The following is a 25,350-nucleotide window of genomic DNA, read 5'->3' as shown; positions in this document are numbered from 1 at the left end:
TTCCTTTTAGTCTGCCTCAACATTTACATCAGTGTGTTTGTGTGTGTATGTGTGCGAGTATGGATCTGTGTGTGAGTGTATATGAATACATTTAAATTATGCGGGAAAATTAAATTTGTTCCAATAGTGTTTCCCTTTTATAACTAAATTTGCGTTTTGCGCAAAAAAATTGAAGATTGTTCTTTGCCAGTTTAAAGCTCTGAGGCGCTTGGGAAAATTGCAACAGCAAATGAAAGGAAATGGTGGGTGATAAAGTAGTGAACGAAATGAAAAAAAATGTGTAAATATGGTGATAAATTAATTACTATTTTACCAAATAACCGAAAAAGCGGCAAACACACACACACATACAGAGAAACTGAATTGGAAAGGGCTGGAATTAAAAAAGAGAAAAAACACACACAGCGAATTGTGGTTCAAATTGAATGAAATGAATAAAATATGCTGACAAAAATGAAAAAAATAAGTCATGAATTCGTGTTGGCCCAAAGTGAATGAGTTATGACACCCCGGAAAACTTAGAATGAAGGCTATTATTGGCAAAAATTATTTTTAAAGAGGACTAAAGCATTTTACAAATTTGAGCATTTGACAAATTACTCGTCACAGCAAGTACATCGCTAAAAAGGAAATTAATAATTTTTTAAAGGAAAACAATCAGTGAACGGCAGGAAAATAATGTCTCACACTTCTCTTCCAAAAAGATAACTGTGACAATAAAAAGCTTTAGCCTGTAAATCTCCATTTTCAAATGATAAATTTTCGTTGGAGGGCAATGAATTAAATTTAAATATTTTATTTTGAATTTCGTGAAGGATGGGTGTCGTGTGCCCTAAATCACCCTCGAAGTATATAAACCTTAATGCCACACTCTCTGTGTACTTTTAACCTAAGGGCCTTCAACATATTTTATTTTTCACACAAATCCATTAAAGACGGCGAAGACGCTTTTTGCATTGAATTCAATTTTTATTTTTATTTTTTTTTTGTTCGTCTTGTCTGCCGCCTTATAGTTGGAAATTTGTTTAATTTCATTTTACGGCAGGGGAAAATCAAACAATCTGGATGAGAATGTTCCCCAAAGATTGTCTCCGCAAGTAAAGCAGAAAACAACACATTTCTAAAATTTTTACATTTCATATTTATTGACACTGTCTGCAAAAGTTCAAATAGGGACAATAAACAAAATGGGCCAGACAAACATTTAAAAAATTGCCAGCAATCAATTTGAAGAAATCGAATTTCATTTCCAATGTTATTGCTTTTTTAAGAAATTTTTTATGAATATTGCAAATATGAATATGAATTTATGAATAGTTTGTTAAATTTTGAAAATTATTGTAACATTTTGTGTGTGTGTGTTGTTTAAAGGAAGAAAATCTTTGAAAGAAATTGTAGGTTTGTTTGTATGGACTTTTTTAATAAATAATTTACAACTTGACTCAAAGATGTATGCTCCAATATATAAGTTTCAATAACAATATATCGAATCTTATTTTTATACACACAGTCAGATTTAAAATTAATTTTGACCTATATGTATGTGTTTCTTTCTTTTCGGACAGTAGTGCAAATACTATGTGATTTTTAAAGAGGCTGTAGTTTTCATTTTAAAATTGTTTGAAAGAAACATTCATATTCCAGTTTTGAAATATAATTTAAAATATGAAATATAATAAAAAAAATATTTCGATTAAATGCATTTTTCAAAATATAGGTCGCCAAAATCATGAAATAATAACGAAACTTGAAAAACTATTTAAATTCTTTTTCATGATAAATAAGTCGCTTAGATTTTTTTCCAGAAATTGTTATTAAATGTGATTTTCTAATACTTTTTTGTTTTGTTTTTTGAATTTTTTATTTCGTGAGAAAACAAATATTTGTATATTTATGGATCGATGTCGGCAGCCATGATAATTTTTGCGATGTTATTAGCTTTTTTGTGTTCGAGAAGAGAGATAAAAAACCAGTGAGAAATCAATGTTTGGCAGGAGGACTATTTGATAACCTGTAAAAAAATGGAATAATTGATCGATCTCTGGTACCAAATACCATTGATGTCGGGAGAATATTAGGACACTCATGTGGCTTAAAATTCAAATCGGCTGCAACATACATAAAGCTATATTTGCATCGATCTTCACCATTTGGTGACATACTTGCCTCGATGCTAAATTCAATTTTGGATTGAATTCAGATATTTATGAGAGCAATATCTGGACTTATTATCAATTCCTGATGTCAGCTTTCATGAGCTTCATGGATATTCAAAAAATTAAGCCTTTGTGGGGGAGGTACCAGAAGGAGTGGGCCGATATATCCCATTTTCACAACAGATCTTGGGTTTATAAACATTTGAGATTTGTGAAATTTTAAGATAATCGGATTCTTATATCACATTTTATAAGATTTATAATTATTCAAAATGTTTACCGTTTGTGAGGAAGGCACTTGTAATAATTCAGAATTTTGACCGTTTGTGGGGAAGGTAATTGATGGAGTGGACAGATACTGTCCCTTTTATCACCTAACGTAGCATTAACGCAAGTATTAGGATTTGCAAAGTTGGAGCAAAATCGGATGATCCTATTTTTTTTTTTTTTAAATGTTGACCTTTTGTGGGGGAGGCACCAGAAGGAGTGGACCGATGTTGTCCATATCCGATACAATAATATGTACCAAGTTTGGACCAAAATCGGACACTCCTTTCGAGAGTTATGGTGTGCACCAGCCAGAAAGACAGAGGGACGGGTGAACGAAGATCGACTTTAAATGTCCTGAAATGGATTTGGTCCAACATGGTCTTGGGTCTAAAACCGTTATTTTGAGGAGGCAAATTTTGGTCGTATCAAATGATATATACCCTCTCTAGCCATGTGGCTGAGGGTATAAAAATTAAAAAACGCGGGGTATAATCTGATTTTCGACTCGAGATCAGTAAAGCATATATCCTCAACCTACGTCCGTTTTCTAAAATATATTTCTACATCCGTTATGATTATTTAAAAATTTGGTACCTCATAAGGGAGGTGCCGAAGGAGTGGGTCCTTCGGGCACAAATATATTTATATTTTTTTGAAAATGTGGTTTCCCAGATTCCATCTTAAAACAATATTTTGTGTTGTTAAAAATATTGGGATGTGCGAAATTTGAAGACAATGGAGCTCTTTTTTAACTTTTCAATAGTTATGAGTATTAAAAATACGGACCATTTGATAGGGAGTTACTAGAAGGACTGGGCCGATATTGTTAATTTTTCCACCTGATAAAAGTATCAAGATTTGCAAAGTTAGCACAAAGTACCTTTCGCATCAGTCACTCTGGATTGACTCCAAACTCCTTGCTTTAGGCCTAGGGTTATTTCGATGGAGCACATTTTGATTTTTATTTCTTCTGAATTTTTAAGCGTAATTCGCTATATGGCAATATTTAGATTTTTGGTATTTTAAAAGTTTCAGTCACAATTTTAATTCGTTGTGAAGGTATTGCCTTTTATTTTTCGGTCATTTCTAGTGGTTTTTAAGGTCGTCGAAAGAAAATAAATATATTTCATGGTTTTGAAAGAGTGGATTCCCCAATTTAGGGTATTTCGAAATTTCTAGCCGAAACGAGCAAATGAAAAAAAAATAGTCATTACTTATATATGGGCTCAGGCATATCTCTCAAGTAAGGGTAAATTTAAGGATTATTGGAGCCCAGCGATTTCAGTGAATTTTTAAATATTCGTGGATCTCTCATACATGGGTACCGAGAGATCCAGGAATGGCTAAAAGTCATTTTACCTCACTACCTGCGTATAATTTTTTGTTCCCTCTTTGAAAAGCTGTATCATTTTTATTTATTTATATTGAAAAAAAAATAAAACAAATCTCTGATGATATTCTCTAACTATTTAGCTATTGATATAATTTCGGTTTAAACTTTGACTTTTGCAAAATTACTTATACGCTCTTGCCGCCCTCCTAGCTCTTTCTGTCTCATTATAACATAAATGACATAAATTGTATACTGAAACTCATAAATAACACTTCCAATTGAAGTCATAACTTGATTTACTCTGTCATTGAGGCGTTATTATTTTACATACAATTTATTGTATTAATGCAATAAAATCACATAATTTCGATTTAGTCATCAAAACAGCAAATAAATATCAAATATTGATTTAAAAATTCCCCAAAGGATGACAGGACAGACACGTACGACGGAAATGTGTGAAATAATAATATTAAAACGATAAATATCATTGATGTATGTCAGTCATATAATGAAAGTGATTTCAAATACAAATAACTTGTGATGTGAGGGGATGAAATTAATATTATTTTATAAATTATGAAACTACAGATATTGTTGAAATTCAAGGAATTGTAGATGAAAATTATGATTTAATAATTTGAAATGTTTTGAGACAAATCAGAAGGCATTTTTTAGAGGCCGACCAGTTTCTCTATACAATTTCGAGTTTTGAACTTAAGTTGTCAATTTTAAAACTCGATCTAAGTCCAAAGTATTACGATATCGGATGCTCCATTCGCTTGTTACAAGAGATAATATTTTTGCTTGAATTTTTTTATCTCTTTTTGGGGGAATACCCTTAGGTTCTATATTGTCATAATAGCAAAGACACAAACCACTTGCATATTGTGTTGGTGCACAAAAGATTAATTGAAAAATAGTTGTTTTAATTTTAATTATTTTTAACATATATTTCATAAAAAAAATCTCCTTAGTTAATTCAACAGGAAAATGACACAATTTTCCGACATGCCCGAATAACAAAAGTGGGGATGGTGGTGGGGAAGCTGCATAGAAAATGCTGAATTGCAAAAAAACTATGATAGCTACGCGGGGCTCAAACGACGGGTCTGGAGGAGTACTCCATGAGTATATAAACTCTATATTTCCTAATGATTTCATATAATTTGAGTATACGGGGTGAGATAAAAACACTGCAACAAAGTCAAACGCCATCATTTTTACATTCTTTTTTTACATGTTATTGAATGGAAGCAAAAAATGTCGGAAATAACATCAAATTTTAGAATAAGTTTAAGTTTCGGATTGATCACCCTTGGCACGAAATATGGCCTTCAAACGGCCACTGAAACATTCACAACGCTGCCCGAATGTTGCTCTGCAGTGTTTAGGTCAATTTCCGGCGAACTGCTTCCTTGTGGTGGTCGAAACTTTGATATTTGTTAGTGCCATCCTTGCTTTCCAAAACACTCCAGACACAATAGTCTACGGATTGCTATCCGGAGATTTTGGTGGCCATTGTGCGCTGGAAACGAAGCGAGGAACCTCATTTTGTAACAATTCTTGGGTGGCGGCGCGTGCTGAGTGCTATGGTCCCTGAGTCCTGTGGGCATGTCCAAGGTCTGCGGCCAAAAAGTTTGCGGGACCATGGCTTTAATAAGCCCGCCAGAATATTTTCGCGACAATATTCGGCGTTTCTTCTGATGCCACGGTCGATTAATACCAGCGGGGAGCGACCATCGGCTGTTATGGCGGCCCACACCATCACCTCTTTGGCAAGTAGACACGAAAATTTTGTTTGTTTACAAACTGCTGGATAACGAATGTTTTCTCATCGGAGAAAACCAAATTCGGCAGTTCACCATTTTCGGCCAAGCGAAGCAAATCTTTAGCTTTATTGAGTCTATTTTCTTTCTGTTGCGATCGATCAAGTCGCTTTTTTACTATTCGAACCGTTTCTGCTGATGTTGCCGTTTTCTTCCGTTCACTTCCTTGACGTCGGGCTACGAGCAATGGTACGAGACACAAAAGAATTACTCACATTTAAATGCTGGAGTGCTCTAACGATAGCCACTTGAGGTTTTCCAGCCAAATATAAAGAAATTACAATTTTTCCGGAAAAGTCTCACCAAAATGCTTTTGTACGCTTGTAAACAATATAATGTGCTGTCAGTGGAATAATTTTAACAGCTGTCGGACGAGTGGCTTAGAAATGACAGCTGGCGGAAGTTGGTTGCAGTTTTTTCTTCTCACCCCTTAGACTGGAATTTTTTCAAATTTCGTATTGGAATATCTTAATGGGTACTACAACCTATGACAAAAAATTACTTATGCAGGTCCACGTTTTTCACCGGAATTGTTTAAATTTCGTATATAAAGGTCTCAATGGGTATTACAGCCTATATAAAAAAATTGCGTATGCAGGTCCACGTCACCGTATAGGCCCCATGTAATGATTATTATTTAAATGGTATTTTTAGATGATTTTTTTTAAGTTTTTCCGTTTCCATTATTAAAAGTAGGTATTAAAAGTTCGGCCCTTCTTAGGTGCTTTTTTACTTTTTTCCCAGTATTTTCTAAAGTTATGTATTGTAAGGAATATTTTCTAGAAACTATGGAAGCAATACTCCTGAATTTTCCCAATAACCCATTATGGGTGAATTAGGTTTTCAGTAAACCAATTAACGACCGATTTTTCTATTTAACTTGTTTTAAATTATTCTTTTAAAAGCCTTGAGGAAGGCATAAAAATTTTAAAGCAATTGTTTATAACGTCTTTCCCACTTCTCCACTCCGAAATCAATGCTGCTAATTTTTGCCTCCAAAATCGAAATATTCCATTCCAATATAAAATCTTAACCCCCTCAGGCACATCAATATATATATATTAATATTTTCAATCCATCAGATTTTAATTTTCATTCGGCTTTCCCCACCAAAAAAAAAAAAAAAAAAAAACAATATCATTTTAAAAGAAATCCAATTCAATAAATCCTCATAATACTCTTGTCTTCACTCAGAAACAATTATCGGGACAGGCAAACCAACAAATACGAAGCGAAACGAAAAAAAAACCTGTTCAAACATCCATAAATGTGTGTCACCGCTGCTGTCATAAAAAATAATAAAATTCGGTAAAAACATATAAATATATCTATCTGCTTTTGTGCGCTTTGTATTCACCTCGACCTGGTTTACGTGACATGCACATAAATTTCTACCAAACTGAGAGGTAGCAAGCAAGTTTGGCGGTCGATGGGCTTCGTCGAGGGCGTTAGTTGTTTCCGTTTTCCGTAACGGCGACGACGACAAAGCTAGATTGCATGATGTGCATTTCCCACAGAAAAAAAAAAAAAAAAACAGAAAAAATCGGAAGAACGGAAAAACGCACTTCATTCAATTATATTTCCTTTTAAAACTCCATTCAAGAAATGACATTATTGCGACTAATCGTCTTACCTGGCTGGCTGGTTGGCTCGCATGTGAGGGTAGCCTCAAATATTGTGTCGCCTGCAATTGAAGAGAACTAAATAAAACGGGTCTCGTGATGTGATGGGTTTATGTGATATATTCAACTGGAAATAAAAATTGTTTAAGTTTTGTTGTTTTTTTTTTTGTTAACTATAATTGAGTATTTAGTACAACATCGGCATTCCCCAATTATGGGAATAGCAACAATGCATGCAAGCTTTGTTATCACTTTATGGAATACTTGGTGGGAACTTTAGTGCATAGAATGATGTTTATTAGGTTTCTTGAGAATTCCAATTAAATTAAGTACTTTCTTAAGGGTCAATCTGCAATTTCTTTACGGAATCTTTAGAATTCTAATGAATTTGACTAAAGATTTGTATTGTAGTTTCTTCGTGGAGGTTTTCCTATAGGAGATGTTTATCAAATCAAATGGTAACATTCGGATGAAGATGTATATCGAAGCTATATATAAATCTGAACCGATCTCAATAAAATTTGGCAGAGGTATTTTCGAGCTGTATCTGATGTCCGGTAACAAATATCATTGCTGTGGAGTGCATATTACGCATTTGACAGACTTTAACACCAAGTCGGATGAAACATATATATGAGAGCTATAGCTATATCTGAACCGATTTTCTCCAAATTTGATGTACTTCCTTCTACACTGAATTCGATCGGATGTGCCACAATTCAGATCATTTAGGCTGATATTAGCCATTTGGTGAACAAAAAACCTAAAATCGTATAAAGATATTTATGGGAGCTATATACAAATCTGAAGCGAACTCGACAAAATTTTAAATACGTATTTCTGAGCTGTATCTGATATCTTGTATTAAAGATTATTGTTGTGCATATTACGTATTTCAGGGACTTTGGCACCAAATCGGATAAAACATATATATGGGAGCTATAGCTATATCTGAACCGATTTACACAAACTTTGAAGTACTGGTTTCTAGGATGAATTAAGTCGTAATTGCCAAAATTCTGAACCGATTTTCTCCAAATTTGATGGACTTCGGTCGGATGTACCAAAATTCAGGTTATTTGGACTGATATTGGTTATTTGGTGCTCAATTAACTCGAAATCGTCTGAAGATATATATGGGAGCTATATCCAAATCTGAACCTTAACAAAAATCTTGTCTAAATTAAAAACACTTATTTCAGAGCTGTATCTAATATCTGGTACCGAAAATCATTGTTGTGGAAGTCATACTATGCTTGTTAGAGATTTTAAGCCGCAATCAGATAAAACATATATACATTGGAGCTATAGCTATATCTGAACCTATTTACACCAAATTTGAGATACTGGTTTCTAGGATGGATTTAGTCGTAATTGCCATTTGGTGCAAAATAAATTTGATATCGGATAGAGTTATATATGGGAGCTACGTCCTAATCTGAACCGATCTCGATAAAATTTGACTGGTAATAAATATCATTCTTGGGGAAATCGGATGAAACATATATATGGGAGCTATAGCTATATTAATAATTCGATCGTATGTGCCAAAATTCAGACCATTTGGACTGATTGGCCTTTGGTGATATTGGCCGAAATCGGTTATAGATATAAAATTTTATAAATTTGAACCGATTCTTATCAATATCGACAGGGTTTGTACTTGGCCCAAATAAATAATGTTTGGAAAATTTTATCTCAATCGGATAATAAATGCGACATTGTTCACAAAAATAAATGGACAGACGGACTGACATGTATAAATCGAGCCTGAAAGTGATTCTATGAAGCTATGGGTCTATCTCGCTATGGGTTTATCTCCCTTCCTCCTCCATGTTACAAACAAATGTACAAAGACATAATATCCTTACCATAATATCATAGGGTAAAAACGAGTAAAAATTGATCAAAACAAGTAGGGAATATTTTTAGGTTTTTTTTTGTACCCTCCACCATAGTATGTAACACCTCGAAATATACATTTTAGACCCCACAAAGTATATATATTCTTGATCAGCATAAAATTATATGTCGATTTAACAATGTCCGTCCATCTATCCATCTGTCCGTCTGTGGAAATCACTGTAGCTTCCAAACGAAATGAAGTAAGTTAATAAAAATTTACTCAAATGTGTATTATGTCTACAGGACTTTTGGCATTGAAAATGGGCTATATAGGTCCACGTCTTTGTATGGCCCCCATACAACGATACATCCCGATATACCGTATTTTGATGATTTTAGCAACATTATTTACCGATATTATTTCAAATTTTGTATTTGAAGTTCGTAATGAATACTACAGCCTATGCCAGAAAATTGTCTGTGCAGGCTTATGAGAAATGTTGCGTATGCATGTCCACGTCGTCGTATAGGCCCTAATATACGGTTACATTCGGTATTTTTAAGATTTTAACAGAATTTTAATGGATTTTAATTAATTGAAAATTGCCAAATTTGTACCAAATGGTGGAGGGTATTCATAGTTCGGCCCAGTCGAACTTACAGCTTTTTTATTTGTTGTTTTTTGGTTTTGGTAATTTTTTATTTATTTTTTGGTAACTTATAGTGAAATTTGATGAAAATGAGTTCGCCTCTAAAATGTTGCTTTGTAGGAGATTTATGCATAAATTCACACAAAGTAAAAAATAAATATATAATTTCCTGACGTTTAGGTAATATTTAGACTCTTAGACGTCATTTTAATGACAAATAATTTCGTAGAATATTTTGACTAACTACTTTTCCTTCTGAAGGATTTTTTCATATTTAAAAAAATACCAAAAATGCCCCTTTGTGGACAAGCTTTATACCAAAATAATTTTCGTGGCCTTATCTGCATGGCATACCTGAAATGATCCTTGATTTGAAAATTTCAGAAGATGTGGTATGGGGGGAACTTTCCCCTTCTATTTAGGCTAATTTGCGATGTAATCTTTCAAAACGCCGATACACCTGTCTTTTAGCTCTACTTTCAGAATTTGCTGGATTCAATCCTGTTCAATCTATCTAACCCTGGAATATTTCCGTGGTCCTTTTGGCCCTTGATAGCTCTGGCTTTCATTTCATCATCTAAAAAGTATATTCAATATCACTCTATCACTCACAGCTATCCAGACTCCGAAATAACAAGAAATAATCTGATATTGGCTACAGTTGTTTTCGTAATCAGTATTTCCAAAAAAGTTTATAAAAATAGGTTTTTTTAACATATCTATATTGTTAATAATACGATCCCTAGTGGATGTTATTTTTTGGTGAAATTATATCGCATATGACGTTAAGATGAAGCTACAAACGTTGAGGAACATCTGTCCATTTTCTTTTTTATTACACCTTATGCTAGTTTTCTCATGACATCAGATAGACCATCGTTGTGATGGTCAAACCTGACATTAGAGCATGAAGCTAAATAACATAATATTGTATACAGCTATGTTCTTTTATATTCTATTTAATTAACCGTAAACAAATAAGTGGTATTAGATTGCAGAACAATTGCGTATATCAAAACTTAAAGTTGACGTCAAAATCCTTACGTCAAAAATGTCTTATTTGAGTGTTTACTGTAATAATTTAAAGAGGCGAATTTAAAATGACCAGCCCTGGGTGTGGGAACACATATTCATTTCAAAATTCCTGCCCTCCCTAGACTTTCCATTTCATTTTCAGATTGTAACAGCGATTTAGATTTTGGGCCAAAAACCTTTTTTGGATCCTTCAGGCGCATTGACACATTAAACGAGTAAGAAAAAGTTGAAAGTCGTTCTGGATTTTTCAGCGGGCCCTGCATTACTTTGCAAACAAGGAGCTATGTGTAACAAATGTTGTTTTATATTGGGAATATATGTAAGATTAATCATATCAACCGTTCTCGTTTTCGTTATTGGCTATTGGCTTTAGAGGATAGGAACCAAAATAAAAACAAAAAAACAGTAAAGAAAGTCCTAAAGTCGGGCGGGGCCGACTTTATGATACCCTACACCACTTTGCCAATTTAGTAGAGCAAAGAGGAGAATTTAATCATACACGCTATGATTATAATTATTATTTAAAGTTCAAAGGACTAAATATGCCGAAGCATTTGGTTTTTTTAAAATTCGGACTTGTATTGCCCATTTGGAGCAAAAATAATTTGAAATCGGATAAAGATATATATTGGAGCTATATCCAAATCTGAACCGATCTCGATAAAATTTAGCAAAGGTATTTCTGAGCTGCATTTGATACATGTCCCCAAATATTGTTGTTACAGAGTGCATATTACGGCTGCGGAGGACAAAAATAACAAATCGAATGAACAATATATATGGGAGCTATAGCTATATCAGAACCGATTTTGATCAAATTTGGCATACTTATTTTCATAATTTAGTCGTAAGTGCAAAATTCCACACTATTCGGGCTGATATTACACGTTTGGTGCACAATAAAATGCAAATCGGAGGAAGATATATATGGGAGCTATATCTAAGTTTTTACCGATTATCTCCAATTTCAATAGGATTCGTCCTTGGGCTAAATAAATTTTTTTTTTGGAAAATTTCATCTCAATCGGATAATAAATGCGGTCTGCATTTTGTTCACAAGAATACATGGACAGACGGACAGACGGACTGACATGCATAAATTAACTCAGAAAGTGATTCTATGAAGATCCTCAAAAGTAACTATGGGTCTATATCGGCTCATCTCCATGTTACAAACAAATGCTCAAAAACATAATACCCTTACCAATATGTGGTGTAGGGTATAAAAACAAAATATTTTAATCTGAATCGATTTCCAGGATTTGACGGTAAAACTTTTCTGCTGAATGCGACCTCTTTTTCAAAATATGAAAGCTTAGGAGTATATATATGACTTTCAGAAGACATAAATATACTATCGATTACCTTATTGATCGACCTTAATCAATTTGGTCTAAACTGTAGAGACTTTGTTGTAGTTGTATGAATCAAAACCCAACATAGGTAGGCAAACGTTAGATGACTAGTGTGTAATTTACATAAAATTAGAATGAACTATCTATGGGAAATATATTTAAATCTAAAATCTTTAAATCTAAAATGGGAGCTATAGTTAAATCTGAATCGATTTTCAGCGTATCCTGTTAAATACATGGACAAACATGAAAGAACTGCTTAAAAGTTCGAAATATATTTATATATATTTATATTTACATCTCGTTTGTATATTGCAATGTAGCACATAAACATAATACGTGTACCACAGAGTAGTGTAGGTTATATAAATAACTCATATATTCCGCGTTGAAATTTCTGTCCTATTTTATTTTTCCACAATTTTCATTTTGTCATTTGTAACATTTTGAAATATTTGTCTGCGACCATATAAAATATGTATAGTTCAGAATAAAAATTTATGTCGTCTGCCGAAATCCCTTAAATGTTAAATTCAAAGTTAAATCTTTAAATATTTTCCCAAACAATTTTAATCCTAGGATGATTTGGATTAACGGTATCTCCGAAGGTTGAATTATTGGATACTTTAAAATGGCCATAACTCCTAGAATATTGCCTTTTCCTTTTGATGATCTGCATAGAATCACATTCTGAGCCGATTTATGCATGTCCGTCCGTCTGTCCATGTATTTTTGTAAACAAAGTACAGGTCGCATTTATTGCCGGATCCAGATGAAATTTTGCAAAGATCTTTTGTTTGGCCCAAGAACGAACCCTATTGAAATTGGAGATAATCGGTCAAAACTTAGATATAGCTCCCATATATATCTTCGTCCGATTTGCCTTTTATTGTGCACCAAACGTGTAATATCAGCCCGAATTCTATGGAAATTTGCATATACACACAAATTAGGCCTGAAAATATGTATGTCAAATTTGATCGAAATCGGTTCAGATATAGCTATAGCTCCCATATATATTGTTCATCCGATTTGTTATTTTTGTCCTCCGCCGCCGTACTATGCACTCTACAACAACAATATTTGGGGAAATATATCAAATACAGCTCAGAAATACATTTGCTAAATTTTATCGAGATCGGTTCAGATTTGGATATAGCTCCCATATATAACTTCGTCCGATTTACCTTTTATTTGTCTAATATTTGTCCAAATGGGATGGAATTTGGCACTTACGACCGAATTGAGTCTAGAAGCTAGTATGTCAAATTTGGTGAAGATCGGTTCAGATATAGCTATAGCTTCCATATTACTCACTACCGTAATATACACTCCGTAACAACGATATTCAGGGAAATACATCAAATACAACTCAGAAATATCTTTGCCAAATTTTATCGAGATCGGTTCAGATTTGGATATAGCTCCCATATATATCTTTATCGATTTCAAATTAATTGTGCACCAAATGGGCAATACAATTCCGAATTTAAAAGATACAAATGGTTCGGCATATTTAGTCCTTTGAACATTAAATTATAATTATAATCATAGCGTGCATAATTGAATTCTCCCATAAAAACTTTTAATTATTATGTGGAGCTCTACTTAATTAGCAAAGTGATGTAGGGTATCAAAAAGTCGGTCCCGCCCGATTTTAAGACTTTTTTTCTGGTTTAAGATTGAATTATTGGATATTTTAAAATGGCCATAACTCCTTAAATATTGTACACATAACGGTACCTCTCATAATCAAAATTTTGGACGCTAGACTTCATATACAAAAATCATGACCACAGATTACAACGGAATAGACCTCAATAGTATTTGGGGTTCGTAGGAATTGGAAAGTCTTTAAAAAAATACATTCACTTCCGACGGAACCTCAAATTTTGTTTTTATTTAAATGGTAAAACAAGTTCAATTCGACTTTTCCTGCAGGAAATGTCAGCTAAACTCGGCAAGGACAAAATTTTAATATCCTCAACCATTTGAACTTTCAAAATGTGAAAAAATTCGTTGAAAACGTCGCTATAATTTTAAAAATTCGAATATCAGTTATATGGTGCTATACAAAAACCTGGGCTTCAAAACCAAACTATCTGCCAAGGAAGGCGGCGCCTATTACGAAACCATGTTTCAAATATTTCTGCTGAAAAATTTACCAAAAATCATTAAAATATCAAATATTGGAAGGTTCCGTTTTATAAGGGCTATACGAAGAAGTGGATTTGTAAAGGCAATTTTTTGGGATAGGAGTCAGTACCCATTAGGAACTTTAAAATGAAAATTTTAAACACTTTCGGTGAAAATACACAAAACGTGGATCTGTATCGTATACCAAAACGTAGATCTATATGGTTCATTTTTAACACCAAAGGTCCTGAAGACAAAGAATACATCTGAGTAAAATTTAGTCAACCTACTTAATTTCGTTCGGAAGCTAGAGTGATTTGGAGTGAATGGAACCTCCCGATTTTTTAAAATCAATCATAGGTATATTTTTCAAAAAAATGAAATTTAGGGTTTATTATCTTTTTTGCTGGGTGCAATAGTTTTGAAAGTCATTTTTGGCATTGTCCTGATAGGGTGATATCAGTACAATGCCAAAAATGACTTTCAAAACTATTGCACCCAGCAAAAAAAAATAATAAACCCTAAATTTCATTTTTTTGAAAAATATACCTAAGTGTTCCACTCCATCTTATACCAATAAAATCATTATGTTAAATAAAATAAAGAAAATTAAGCATTTACTTCAAATTTTATGCAAATATTTGGTAATCAAAATGTTAGCCTTTTGGCCAGAAGAAGTGGACCAAAAAGTTCCATAGTTACATCAGATCTCTGATTGAGAGATATATTTAGATATGCCAAATCGTAAAGAATCGCAAACTTGTTTCGCAAGCTATAGTATTGCAATTTTGGACCATTTGTGGGGGAGGTACCAAATGGAGTGGGCCGATAGATATCAACCACGCCAGATCTTGCGTTGGTAAAAATTTTGAGATGTGTGAAATATTCAAGTGTATGTGGTTTGAGAGCAATCGAACCCTAATTTTACATTTTATGAGTTATAATTATTCAAAATTGTGACCCTCTGTGATGAAGTGGACCTGTAGTTCTTTAGCCATAAAGCTGGGATATAATTAGGGTTTCCCAAATTTATATCAAACTTGATTACGCTTATAGTACCATGGTTAAAGGCCTATACCTATGTATGAATCATCGTCTTCTTGGTGTTACTAAATTAAGATTCGCATATTATATTCAATAAAATATCGCCATGTACATACGAAATTCGACTAAAGTTGTCTTAGTAGTTGTTTTAAAATATATATTTTAATTTTGCCACATCATTTGAACTCTCGCAAATGAAAACATTTCCGCATTGAATGGAATGTCGACAATGTTTGTGGCAATGGCTGTCCTTATTGATTTACATAAATATCGATTGTGACAAATATGGGTTCGGAAATGTTTAACAGATCCTTCACATAAACGGAAAAGATTTCTTTAAATGTTTATTTGTCAAAAAAAAGAAGGAAAAAAAGAAACGGAAACCCTCTGCTGCATATAAGTGAAATCTTGTATTTTTTCTCTGCGTCCTTCTTAAACTTCCTTCCCTACATTGATGTGACTTTCTTACAAAAAAATGTGTTTGAAACATGTTTAGGAGTTTTGGCGAGAGAGTGTTTCGATGGTGGCATGGAATTGTTGTATAAGTCAAAATACCCCAAAACTTTGTTGGGTGATGAAAGATTTCCATTTCATTGCTTATTGTTCGACTTTTTTTTGCTGGTTGTAAAGTGGCGGAGGGTGGGGAGCGGTGCGGTGTGGTTACTCTCGTTTCTCAATAGTCACGTGCCCAACATGCAAACCAAACGACAAACAATCAATTTGCAATATCGTTACCAGTCATTGAGAACGTGGACTAGTTACAGGGAACTTTATAACGATGCAGATCCCGAGTTCCATGAATATAATCATGATTCGGCTAAAAAAAATGTTCTTTGAATGTGTTGTGTGTATGTGTTGTGGTGGTGTATAGAATTTATTTGACTTGGAATTTTTGGTATGGATGAGTTCAGAATATTTTGACAAATTTAAATATTGAAAATTGGATTAAAAATAAATTATATTTAAATAGCTTTTTTTTTCAAAAAAAAAAAGACATCTTAAATAATGACAGGAAATCCATTCCAGAATCGTTCATCTCATCTGATTCCTAAATTTCCATTTTGTTTTTATATCCTCCAACATAGTATGGATTGTATTTTAAGTTTGTTATTCCGTTTCTAGCACCTCGAAACATACATTCTAGACCCCACAAAGTATATATATTCTTTATCTGCATAAAATTCTATGTCGATTTAGCGATACCCATCCGTCTGTCCCTTCGTGGAAATCACTCTAGCTTCCGAACGAAATGAAGTAGATTGTTAAAAGTATACTCAAATGCATATTATGTCTGCAGGACTTTTGGTATTGAAAATGGGCCATGTAGGTCCTCGTTCTCGTATAGCCCCCATATAACGGTACCTCCCGATATTCGGTATTGTGATGATTTTGGCGACATTATTCGGCGGAATTGTTTCAAATTTAGTATTTAAAGTTCGTAATAGATACTACAGCCTAAGACGGAAAATTAGCCATGTAGGTCCACGTCCTGGTATAGCCCCCATATAAGGGTTGCTTCCGATATTAGGTATTTTGATGATTTTAGAGACATTATTTACCGGGATTGCTTCATATTTGGAATTTGAAGTTCGTAATGAATACAGCCTAAGTCAGAAAAGTGTATGTTCAAGTCCATGTCTCCGTATAGCCCCTATATAACGGTACCTCCCGATATTCGGTATTTTTATGATTTTAGCGACATTATCCACCGGAATTGTTTCAAATTTGATATTTGAAGTTCGTATTGGATACTAAAGCCCAAGACAAAAAATGTCTGTGCAGGTCTACGTCTTCGTATAGTCCCTAAATTTCGGGAGGTACCGATATTCGGTATTTTGACGATTTTAGCGACATTATTCACCGGAATTGTTTCAAATTTGACATTTGAAGTTCGTAATGGATATTACAGCCTATGGCAGATAAAAACGTCTGTGCAGGTCTAAGTCTTTGTATAGCCCCCATATAACGGTACCTCTCGATATTCGATATTTTGATGATTTTAGCGACATTATTTACCGGAATTGTTTCAAATTTGGTATTTGAAGTACGAAATTTATACTACAGCATATGACAGGAGGTTGTCTGTGCAAGTTCACGTCTTCGTATAGTCGATGTTCGGTATTTTAATGATTTTAGGGACATTTTTAAGCAGAATTGTTTAAAATTTGGTATTTGAAGTTCGAAATGGATACTACAGCCTGTGCAGGTCCACATTTTGGTGCAGCTCCCATATAATAGTACCTCCTTATGTGATTTTAGCTTTATTTTTTTGAAAATTGCTAAATTCGTTCCAAATGGTGGAGGGTATTCAAGTTCGGCACGGTCGAACTTGCAGCTTTTTTACTTGTTCCAATTTCAATTTGTCTTATTTGTCATGGCCTAACTCATATCTGCTGGCAAGCCAGTAAATGCATGTTTATGGCATTGTAAATTGTATTTGTGGGGGAGTTGTTACACGAATTGGGAACACTTAAAAGGCATTTGCTTTCTATGGCCACAAACAGTTAGAAAACATTGCTTCTTACGAGGAAATTTTCTTGTAGCGACCGAGTTTGTAGCCGAAAAACTATTCGAGAGTGCAAGTATGTTGCAATAATTTCTTACCCTACCCTTATCCCCACACTTTTTTTGTCGTCTTTCTAGGGGGAGGGTGCGGTAAAGTGCATACTAAAATAGTTAACGAAGAAATAAGGACTTCTTTGCATGAATAACTGGGATTCAATGAATAAATAGGTTATAAATGGTATGCCACATACAGGGTAGGTTAGTTTGCAAAGTGCCATTGACGGGAGGAGGCGCGAGGAATTTGCAAAGAAATTTAAGAAAATCTGCAACAATAAAATTGAGGTTTAAAGGAGCACACAGTTTCTTGGAAATATTGGAATTTTATGACAAAGCAAAACCCAAACATTATTCCACTTTTTGTTGTCTTCGTTCAGAATGTCTTGGTACCCTGTTTTCTCCGCCAAGATTTTAAGGTGTTGCACAAATTATATCTTTGAATGGTTTTGTCCTGAATCTTCTTTGTTTAGTCCTTTGTTTGTCTGTTTTTTCTGTTTGTTTGGTGTCCTTGTGGTGCAGCATTTGCATTTTGCATGACTTGCAAGTTAAGCCAGAGTACCTTCGCTTTTCTTTTGGTATGGCGTTTCCCATTCGCCGACCCCTCCTCCCTCCGGCAGTCTATTTAAGTTGTTTGTCTCAGAAGTTATTTAAATAAAATTACAAATGCAATGAAGTGCAAAACGTGTTGCAAACAAAGTGTCCCACAATGATGTGGCAGCCACAGCCAACGCGACTACCAACACTTTCACAACAACAACAACAACAACGACTACAACGATGATGACAATGTCTTCAATTGTTTTTGCACTTCATTCTGTGCTGGCGCTTTCGCTTATTTACGTGGTTGCCACCAAATTACAAAGATTTATGACATCTCAATATGAAGCATTATTATTACTGGAAGTGGTAGTGGCAAGGGGTGGAGGATGTGGAAGGTTTGGTTTTACAAACACACAGTGAACGAAGGATTCCAGTGGAACAACTGCTTTCATTCATTTAATTTCACACACATTAATTTCGTAATTGAGAGATAATTTTTTTTGGGTGGGAAATTATATCGCATTTTCCCGTAATATTGTAGACGTTGGAAATTCTGTAATTAAAGTAAGACGTTGACAATTCTCTAAGCATCTTAAACTAATAGCGACAAAACATAATATCTCTTTGAGAATTATGGTTATGAGATCGCATTAAAAGGGAAAGCTTCACAAATTTGTGGGAATTTTTAAATTTCTATTTCCGAACTGAATAAAGAAGAAAAATTTTCAATTTTAGTATTCAGGAGAATATTAATGAAGTATACTCAAATGAAAATCCAGATACGAAAATTTAAATAAAACCAGTTAGGAAAGATCAAAAATCGGCGGGCCGACTATATGATACCCTGCACCACTATGCGTATATAGTAGAGCTCACGTAACGAAAAAGTCTATATTGGGAATGTGAAGTAGATCGACTATGAAGCAAACAACAATGCTTTATAGTTCATGATATGACTTTGAAATGGATTATATTAAAAAATATTTATTAGAACAATAGATATACCGGACCTAATTTCACCAAATGACAACATTCAGTTAAATATGAAAAAATCTATTCAATTTGGACAGATATTAAATATATAATGAGATTTAACACTAAAATCGGATGAAGATGTATATCGTTGCTACATAAAAATCTTAACCGATCTCGATAAAATTTGGCAGAAGTATTTTTGAGTAGTATCTGAAGCCCGGTATCAATTATCATTGTTGTGGAGTGTATATTACGCATTTGAGGGACTTTTAACACCGAATCGGATGATACATATATGGAAGCTATATCTATATCTTAACCGATTTTTACCCAAAATTTAATGCACTTGATTTTAGGCTAAATTTCGTCGGAAGTGCTAAAATTCAGCCCATTTGTGTTGACATAAGCCATTTGGTGCACAATAAACCTGATATCGGATAAAGACATATATATGGGGGTTATATCCTAATCTGGTCCGATCTCAATAAAATTTGACAGAGTTTTTTTTTGAGTTCCAAAAATCATTTTTGTTGAGTGCATATTACGCATGTGAGGGACTTAAAACCCCAAATCGGAAAAAAAACATATATATGGGAGCTATAGCTATATCTCAACCAAACTCCAAATTTGATGCACTTGCTACTAGACTGAATTCGATCGGATGTGCCAAAATTCAGGATGAAAGATATATATATATATATGTGGGAGAAATCGGTTAATGATATATATGTGGGAGCTGTATCTGAATTCGAATCTCACCAAACAAATATTGTTTGTAAAATTTAATATCAATCGGATACTATACATGACCATGTTCACAAATATACATGGGCAGACGGACGGACAGACAGACTGACATGCATAAATCGATTTAGAAAGTGATTTTATGAAGATCCTCAAAAGTAACTATGGGTCTATCTTGATTCCTTCTCCCTGTTACAAACAGATGCACTAAGACATAATACCCTTACCGACAAAAATAAAATAGTTGCTAAGTCCAACCAATAACAATAGTACTGCCAATTTTTTGTCGATATATGTCGGTAACCCAGTTCTCAGTTGTTTTTATTTCATAAAGCCATTTTCTAAGTTCTATACAGCTGTAAGAGATTTCCCGGTGCTCTTTGGGCCAAATCCGTTTTTTCGACGAAGGAAGTATTCGATTTGATCCAAACTTGGTACATCGTAATATTATTGTCAAACTTAGATCGAGTTCGGAGATAGGCAATATTGGTCTACTCCTTTTCGTACTTCACGCACAAAAGGTAAACATTTTGAAAGAATATTATTTACTTCATAAATTTTGTTCGAACTTTGCAAATTCCAATATTTTTTCAGTGCTACGTCAGGTGTGAAAATTGATAATATCGGACCACTCCATCAAGTACAACCCCCCCACAAAGGGTCAAAATTGGAAATATGTATAACTCTAATAACATTAAAAATAAGATTCCAATTGTCTCACACACAACGTGTCAATGTTTTGAATAACAAAACGCTCGTAAAATCGAAATACAGAACCATTGCTCTTTAAATTTCACACACTGCAATATTTCTCACCGAAGGATCTGGTGTAAAGATGGGGTGCATCGGTCCACTCCTTCTGGTACCTCACCCACAACGGGTCACAATTTTAAATAATTTTTTCTTTCAAAACGAGTCAGTGATTCTATTCCGATTTGGTATATTCGAGTATTTCTCTAAACCGGAGATCTGATGAGCATATGAAAGTTTCTGCTCACTTTTTCTGGTTCTTTCCTCACAAAAATTTAAAATTTTAATATTACATTATTGGCCTAATATTGAAAATAAATGTTCAGTTTTCTTTGAATTTTGCACATACCCATTTTTTTATCTGTATTAGTTGAAGTGGAATTTAGCCCCATATATATGATTTGGTCTTGGATTCTTTAATATTTAGAAATCATATTATTTTTTCTAAATAATGGGTTAGAAAATTTTGGTATCAGCATAATATGTGCATAATAGCATTCTTAACCCTTATTTTAACATGGGCAAGTAATAGGCAGTAGAAAATTTTGTTGAAAAACGTAGCTAAAATCATCAAATCAATCATACCAAATATTCCGAGAAGCCTTTGTATGGAGGCACGTCTAGGCTTGTAAAGCAATTTTCTGCCATTCTGCCAAATTTGACACAATTTTGGTGTAATGTATGACACAAATAATCAAAAAAGGGCTATAGGAAAATTTGAAATTATATACCTAATTTTTTGCCAGAGAATTGTCGCCTACACGAACTCTAAAAACCAAATTTATGAAAATTCTGCACTACCTCCAGATGGTGATGTGGACTATTCGAAAACTTTGGCCAGTTCCAGACAGTTCAATGCTAGGATATTACCTGATGCTGATACCACCAACTGCCGATATACAGGGAATAAAATTGAGACAAAAACACCTTAAACCTGACGATGCAGTTATATAGGGGGCTTTACCAACACGTAAACGTATTTGGTCCATTTTCAATACCAAGAGTCCTGCGGACATAAAATACGTCTAAGTAACGTTTGCTCAACATACTTCATTTCGTTCGGAAGCTAAAGTGATTTCTACAGCCGACCAGACAGGCAGACGGACGGTCATCGCTAAATCGACATAGAATTTTATGCTGATCATGAATGGGGTCTAAAATTTATATTTCAAGGTGTTACGAACGGAATGACAAACTTAATATAGCCTCCATAGTATAGTGAAGATAATAAAAAATATCAAACATTTCAATTTTAAAATTTTAATCAGATGTGTGTTAGGTCTTCACATCTATTGGTATTGTAAAGAACTATATAGGCATATTTATTTTTTTTGGCGTTTTAGTTACAATTTTAACCCGAATTTGCTGTAAATTTGCAACATGCGTAAGTTCTAAGTTTTGGTATAGTCCGCATATATTCGATATTTTGATTTTTAAAAATGTTAACCGCTTGTGTAAAGGTACTTCTTATTCGATTGAACTTGACATAAGCTTGATAGAATAATTTTGTCGTCTTCGTACAGAGGAACATTGCTAGATCGACTTCAAATGTCCTGAAATAAACTGCTCTCAAAGACACCAAGTCTCTAAAATAGGGGTTTCAATGAGAATGTTTCATAGATAACATCTATAAAAATAACAAAATGTAACGAATTAGCATATGTTGGTACCAAAAAACTACAAATCATAATTCAAATATGGGATGACTAATGTTACTTGGCATAAAAAATTGGACAGCTTCCTGGCTATAAATTCCGTGTTCTGACAAATTACATAATTGTTTACGACAATCAAATAAATAACTTCCACAAATGATCACTTTCATGTAGTACTTTCCTCTAAGCGACTATTGTAATGTATTCAAGTGTATCATGACACACTTGCCAAACAATTGACTTGTTGTTTCAAATAAAGTAAAAAAAAAACACGCACACACACACCACATAATACCAAACCTCCGTCGCAGCAGTTGCTTTCCTGTTGTTCCATATCTTCCACTCCAAATCGAAACTAAATTCAAAATGCTCTTAATGAACAATCGTCGATGGCACTTTTGGTTTGAAGCAACCAAGCAAAAGTTTCTTCTATTCCGATTCTACGATTGCCACAGTTCATATTTTTTCTCGCTCGTTCTCTTCCGTCATTTCTCTTTCTATTTGTAAATGCCAACGTGTTGGATTGGGCGGGTGAGTAGAGGTGTGTTGCGGCAATGGGTGTTTGGTGTTTGTATGAATAATTGGATACATTTTGTTTTTAACAACAATAATCATACAATTGCTGTTAAGTGTTTTAGCTTCATTTTTGCAAAGCGAACGAACACACGCACACATACAGAAACACACACACATTTCGGAATGCTAATAGAGGCACTCAGTAATACACCCACAATGACGATGTCGATGCCGCCGACGACGATGATGATGACATAGCGGAAAGAGAGTGTACCGAGAGAAAGAAAGAGAGTGTACCGAGAGAAGGGAAACAAGAAAGAGGACACCATTTTATTTGTTTTGTTCTTTTGCTCTATTATTTGTCTTGAGTGGGAGTGGGAGTTTTTGTTTTAAAGAAACAACACCTCCAACTCTATGGCGGCATTACACTGCCTGCCTGCATGTTCGTGTTGCTGTAGTGCTCTTCCCACCGTTGTTTACTGTTGCTGTTGTATTTACAATCTCCAGTTGGGTTGTTGTGATCTGAACGTGTTTAGAATAATAGTTTGCAAACGTTCTCGTCCTCATTTCTGTTCGTCGCAGGCTGTGACACTCACACACACGCACACACACACACACCCATCGAAACCTGTGTGTGTGTTTAATTCCTTTAAGATTGTTGTTTTGTTTTCTATTTTGTCTTGTCTTGTTTTGGTGTCATATTTTTGTGTTTTTAAGGAGTTCATGTAAATAACGCATCACATCCACACACACACATTTGCTCTCTTTCTCAGGATCTTCAGGACAACAAGTGGGGTCGCATGAATAAAAAACATAAATGCAGGAATACAAGAACACCACCCATTCAAACAGACAACCTGACCTGCTTGGCAGCTTCGACAGCAGCGGCAGTAGCGACGCAAGATTGCAGTTGAACAGAAAAAAAGTGTCCTTCATAATTCTTTACGGATTTCTTGCTAGAAAATTCATATTTTGTTCTCGCTCAAGGAGTACATTGTTTTTTATTCTTCTCGCTGCTGCTGTTGTTGTTGCTGTTGTCTTCTGCCTATACTAAACTCTGACAACAGCTACAAAAGGTATTAGCTTCACGAGACAACGGGTAATCCATTCATGCATAAAACGTTGACAAATGAATTTTGTTGTAACATTGTGTATAAATTTGTATGTGTACGAGCGTATGTGTGTGTGTTGCGTAACACGACATAATACATACTTATGTACCAGGAGGACTTATCCTTGTATACTGCTTTGTTTTCCATCTATTTTCTTGTCATCAGCCTTATTCTTTGGCTCTTTTGTATTTTCTAATGATGTACAATTTAAGTCGAAAAGGTATCCCAGTAAAAGTCCTAGCCCTCCCGCCCTATTACAAGAAAGATAATTTCAATAAGTCGGGGTTTTTACTACTCTCCCCCCATGTTGCCATGGAAGAACAATTGGTAACATATTCAATCAAGGGTTCCCTATAATCCGGCAGCACATTTTGTGGAGTCCATTTAGCATCGTAAATCGATGACTTCATTTTGAGTAGCATTGATGGGAAATATTTACTAAATAAGATAACTTTTTCGGAATGAAATCCGTCTTAGATCGAAGTTCGTGGAATTCGAAAGTAACAGCATATTCTGTTGTTTAATAGCTTATATAATTTTTAGGAAAGTTATTATTTTAAAAGCTTCAAATTGGAGTAAAATTTCCCATCAATCAAGCTCACTCAATGTCTCAGTAGTGAGGGAAAATGGGCAGGCAATTCAACAAATTATTTTTAAAAGAAATTACTCCAAATTAAATTTGAAAGCCCGAATCGGAAAATGAGATGACATATATATATCTGAATAAATTAAAAAAAAATCGGCCAGACTTTATTGTAGTATAAATTTGACCCCTCCACGCTAGGTAATAATAGAAGAATCGAATCTGAGGAAAGTTTATGGATAAAATTGTGACCCTGGTTGTGAGTGAGGTACCAGAAGGGATTCGCAGATATACAGTGTGAGATAAAAAACGAACTAAATGCAGTAAATTCGGCTGGGTCGAACTTTGAATACCCTTCACCATTTGGAACGAATTTAGAAATAAAGTCCTTAAAAAATCTATTAAAATTTTAAAAACACCGAAAATAGCCGTTATATCTGTACGACGTGGTATCTATACGACATGGGCCTACATAGGCATTGTTTGTCATAAGCCATTACCATATTCAAATTCGAAACTTAAAATAAATGGTGAATAACGTAGCTAAAATCATCAAAATATCGTATAAAGGTAGGTACCTTTATATCGGAGCTGTGCGAAGACCTGGCCCAGCATGGACAATTTTCTGTCACAGGCTG

The sequence above is a fragment of the Musca domestica genome, unplaced genomic scaffold (assembly GCF_030504385.1).
Source record: "Musca domestica strain aabys unplaced genomic scaffold, Musca_domestica.polishedcontigs.V.1.1 79, whole genome shotgun sequence".
Lineage (NCBI taxonomy): Eukaryota > Metazoa > Arthropoda > Insecta > Diptera > Muscidae > Musca > Musca domestica.
This window is presented reverse-complemented; position numbering follows the sequence as displayed.